The following is a 5,421-nucleotide window of genomic DNA, read 5'->3' as shown; positions in this document are numbered from 1 at the left end:
CACAGTATTCATGGTAATATTGCTACTTACATGGCATTTATGTATCTTCCCACTGAAAACTCTTGCTGTCTTATTTTAATTATCCTTATGTTGGCAGAAGGGAAAGCCATGCACATACAGTTCCACCAATCAGTTTAACTGAATAAATCATAAATCAGTGGTGAGAATTCACCTTTGAATTTGGCCTACATCTTTTCTAAAACTTTTCACACATGGGGACCTTTGCCAATTTCTCCTTTGTTTAAGCTGCCTTTGAAGAATGGTTCTGTAGTCTCAGCCTACAACTTTCCTACAGGAGGAAAGATAAGCAAGTTTACTGCCACACTTTGGAAAATTAGTACAAGACAGAAAACAAAACAAAAACAAAACAAACAAACAAACCCTAATTCTCTCCTGTAAGCCATACAATTTTTAAAAAAAGTCTACATTCTTAACACCCATTTCTCTTAACAGCAATAGTAGTTAGATCTGATAACTTATGAAATATATATGTAGCTATAGTGTACATACTGAACTAATTGTGTAATGAATTGAAATGCTACTAAAGTTTGTAAAATACTGGAAACAACCAAGTGTTAACAATAAATCTCACATATAATATCTCTAAAACAAAAACAACAACAAATACTTGTGAAGGGTTCGATTTAGCAAGCATTAAATCAAAAGGTGTGGATTTGAATTTCAGAACTCCACACTAACTCTGTCTGGATGATGTTACTCTGGACCACTGACTTTGAGAGACAATCTATTTTAAATACAAGGAAACTGAGACCCAGAAACTGTGCAATGGGGCTGAGACCCAGACGCTTTCTGATTGCCTCCCTGTTAATCCTGAGGCAAGCAGCAGATTAGAGCTTGCGAAACCGTGCAACAACAGACAGTCTGAGAAAGGAAAAGACTAAAATGTTAGAAAGAAACAAAGAAAAAAAGGAAGAAAATCCATGTAATCATCATGAAAGGTCCATTGAAAAGAAAATGATGCAGACATTAGCTAGTGGGCTGCGCCAGAGATGGTGCCACTCTTAAAGTTTCTGAATAGAAATATTCCCCGAAACGAAAACCACGTTTGTTTTGTTTAGGATACTGATAAGGCAATCTGCATGTACAGTCGGAGAAATAGAGGACTGCTCAGAAAGTTTAGAATTAGTTTCCCTAATAACTAACAAATGTATCACATAAGTCCAGTATAACATTTTTGTTGGCATTTGAAGTGAATGCATTAGTCACTAGTGAATGTTCCAACAAGAAAATCCCCACCCTATTCCACCCCCTCAGAGCCACAAACTATTATTTATTAAGCAGTGACAGAGGGACTTGGAGTGCAAAACAGAAGTCATCATGGTTATCGAGGTTCTTAAAGATTAACTGTCATTGTACTGTTAAATACATTCTGGCCCTATAAAATTTCTAATTAAAAAAACCTTCAATTTTAATTTTGGTATTTGAAAGTCTGACTGGCTTTGTTTTGGGGCAATATCCTTTTCAGCTTTTAAATACCTTATTTATCACATTGAATTGATTTAATTCATTTAAATTGGAATTTAACTGAAATACTTCTTCACAGAAAAGCCTTTAAAATTGAGTTTTACTTTGTCCATCACTTACCCAAGCCTTATATATTATCTTTTAACATATACATATATACATACATATGCTAAACGTACACACATAATATATGCATGCATACATACATACATACATACATACATATGCTTAAACTGGGTAACTTTTTAAGTAGTCTTAGAATTTCCACTGCCTTATCACACACAAACCTTACATAAGAATATTCAGCTAAGGTTTATGTTGAGGCTTTGTCTTTTACTGTTTATTGTAATGCTAAGTGCTATTTTCCAAGATTGGGAGTTGGCAGGTAGCCTCTGAGACTGGCCCCAAAATTAATTCTGATTGGTGAATAATACCAACAGCCAATAGATAGGGAGAAGAAACTCTGGTGGTGGTGGTAGGGTAGGTTTCCTGGGCTAGAGATGAAGAGGAGAAGAAAAGGAGAAGGCAGGGGAGTGGGGCACATGGGATAGAGAAGGAAAAAGGGTAGCCTTGGCTTCTGGACCAAAAGAACATGGCTTAGAGGGCTGCCTAATTGGGTTAAGAACAGCCAAGATGAAACAGTAACTAGAAAGTTATAATTTGGGGTTATCGTTAGGAAAGTAGATTCTAATAACACGGAAGGTAGGCAGTTGCCCAGCTATTGTGCTGCTTAAGGCATATTTAAAAATATAAAGGGGGCTGGAGAGATGGCTCAGCGGTTAAGAGCACTGACTGCTCTTCCAGAGGTCCTGAGTTCAAATCCCAGCAACCACATGGTGGCTCACAACCATCCGTAATGAGATTGGATGCCCTCTTCTGGTGTGTTTGAAGACAGCTACAGTGTACTCATAAATAAAATAAATAAATCTTTAAAAAAATATAAAGCTGTGTGTGTGTGTGTGTGTCTTTCATCAGGAATATAAATGGTCAAAGGCAGGAAAGAACCTTGCGCTGGGATTTTAAAAATATTTTTTTACAACAGGTTTAGAAAATGTTTTTAATGATAAAAATGAAGCTACAAGATGTGAATACGTAACATGAATCTAAATAAATACCTGGAGACTGTAAATAGCAATGGTAAAAGCCATCAGTTACATCAAGTCAATACCAAGTTTCCACTGAGAGGTGCTGGGAAAAGAAGAACATATTAAACCCAAACCAAGCAGAAGAACTAAGCAGGCAGAAGCATGGATATAGATAGTTAGGGCTAAAGCAAAACCAGGGAGATAAAAGAAAACTAAATAAAATACAAGAACAACAGAAAAAAAATGATATGCCCCAAAGTTGACTCTTTGGAACAGTTAACAGTAGAGAAACTGTTATATCCAGATCAGGGAGAAAACATGGTGTCAAGATCAGAAAGGAAAGAGGATGTTTACCAACCTTAGGCAAAAGAACTCTAAGAAAGAGTTGGAGCAATTAGAATACTGTCAAACTTCTGAAAAAGTGTTGTTGCTGGTCACCAGGAAGATTTAGTACGTCTTAGCACACTGTGGCCCATGTGGCTGTCTGGTGCTTGCTCTGCTTGGTGTCTAGAGTTTCCCTTGGTAGAGAATGCAGCTAAACCTTTCTTGGATTTCTAATTTTGTGGTGTCTTCCCTTGCAGATAACTTCACAGATAACTTCACGTAAAATTCTCTCATGTTTCCTGCAGGTACTCTGCCCCTGGCACACAGTGTTTGGCCTCCCAGGGTTTCTTCTGAAATCAGATGGGAAGTTCCCACAGCTACAGATGATATCAAGGTGTGCCTCACACCAACTCAGGTAGTAGCTGGGCTCACTTGGTCCATCTCTGCAGGAAACTCTGAGGGCCGGGAGGGCTGAATGCAGGGGAAGAATTGCCTACGCTGTTCTGAGTGTGCAGGGTACCCATGTACTGCATTCTCAAAGCAAACTCTTTCAAATGAGGTTTTAGATACTTTTCCCCCATGAGTCTATGATGATGGGTGGTTCTGGACAATTCCCAAGAAACTTATAAAGCCTCCTCTTCCTACTGTTCTGGTTTCTATTGTGGTGACATTACTTTAATCTCTCAGCAACTAAGTTTTCTTTGGCCCCAACTTTATATGCCCCCTTCTGGCTAATTTACAACTTTCTCTACTCTTCCTCTTCTGCTTTCTGTTTACAATTCTCCCAGTAAATTTAAGCTAAAAGCAGGCTGCTGTACCACAGGCTGTATACTGTGACCTTGAAAGTTCTTCAACCAGTCTATGTTTAAATTGCCATAATTAACACAATGTCAATCTACAAGAGGTCTCATTGCTTTGTAGAACCTCGTAAATGAAGTCTTTACTATCTACATGTCTACTGGCAAGTCTTGTCTTATGGGCTCCCACCAAACTGTCAGCTCAGCTCTGTTCTAAGAGCTTTCTAGTTAGTTTCTCTGAATTTCCCTAAGTCGCTTCCAAAGCCTCTGAATTTCACATAGTCAGATACAGTATATATCTAATTCTAGTACTTTTTCCATCCTGAATTAAATTTCTTAAAGTGGAAGTTTCTGGATAGGTGCTACAGACTCACGTGGTGAGGCCCACTCACACAGTGTTTTGTTGAAGCAAGACCTGTGGGAGGACACATGATGTTTGGAGAAAGTATAAACAGTACTCAATGGACAATGACGGTGTGCTTCCATAGAGAACTGTGCTTACTGGTCTCAAATCTTCACCTTCACTCATCTTCACTTTGTCAAGAGAGGCACAGCAGAGAACTTCTCCTGGCATCCTGGGTGGTTCTTGCTGGTCCTGGCTGCTTCCACTGACTCTCCAAGTCTTCCTGTTTCCAAGTCCTGCCTTGAGTTCCTGCCCTGAATTCTCTCAGTGATAAAGTGTGACCTGAGAGTTGTAAGTGGAAACATACTGTTCCCGTTGCTTTGGGTCATGGTGTTTTATCACAGCAGTAGAAACCCAAACTGAGGGGCAGTATGTGCCCATTCCATGGAGGCCTGGTGGTTTCTGCTGGATCGTGCCACTGCTGCTCATTTGTATTTGCTATTCGGACAGTACTGAACTGGACTGCTGGTGTCCTGACAGTGGATACTGGGACTGCTCCAAGAACAAACAGGTCCACATCCCCTTGTCCTATTTACTATCTTTTCTCTCCTACCTTTGAACAGTAGGCTAGACAGGGGTGGGCTGGGCGGGGCAGAATTGAAGTAGGTTTAAAAAGTCTAAGTTCAAGCATTTGAGAACCTTTACTAAAGTAGGTTTGAAAAGTCTGAGCCCATTTCCCCATGACTGACAAATATGAGCAAAGCCATTAGAGGGCAAAACATTTTGCCCCAAAGTTCCCAGAAGTCTGGCTTCATTGCTTTAAGCTTGTGGCAAGGTTGAACACCAGGCATGTGAATGCAGTGATGCTGCAGTTTATGGCAGCCAGGGAGCAGAAAAGATTCAGTAAGAAATGTGCTGAAACAGCATATTCCTCTACAAGTGTGTTGGCTAGTTTTATACCAACTTGACGCAAGCCAGAGTCATTTTGGCATTTTGAAAGAAACCTAAATTGAGAAAATGTCCCCAATAGATTGGCCTGTGGGTAGCCTGTAATGCATTTTTTGGTTGATCGATATGGGAGTGTCCAGCTCACTAGGGGTGGTGCCACTCCTGATCTGGTGGTCTAGGGTGCTGTAAGAAAGCAGGCTGAGAAACCCATGGGAAGCAAGCCAACACACGCTCCATGGCTTCTGCCTCAGTTCCTGTCTCCAAGTCCTGCCTTGAGTTCCTGCCCTGAATTCTCTCAGTGATAAAGTATGACCTGAGAGTTGTAAGTGTAAACACACTGTTCCCGTTGCTTTTGGTCATGGTGTTTTATCACAGCAGTAGAAACCCAAACTGAGGGGCAGTATACTTCCTTTTCAGATACTTAATTTCAGCAGGATGC

This window comes from Grammomys surdaster, unplaced genomic scaffold (genome assembly GCF_004785775.1).
Source record: "Grammomys surdaster isolate TR1022 unplaced genomic scaffold, NIH_TR_1.0 335, whole genome shotgun sequence".
NCBI classification, from domain to species: Eukaryota; Metazoa; Chordata; class Mammalia; order Rodentia; family Muridae; genus Grammomys; species Grammomys surdaster.
Note: the sequence above shows the minus strand (reverse complement) of the source record.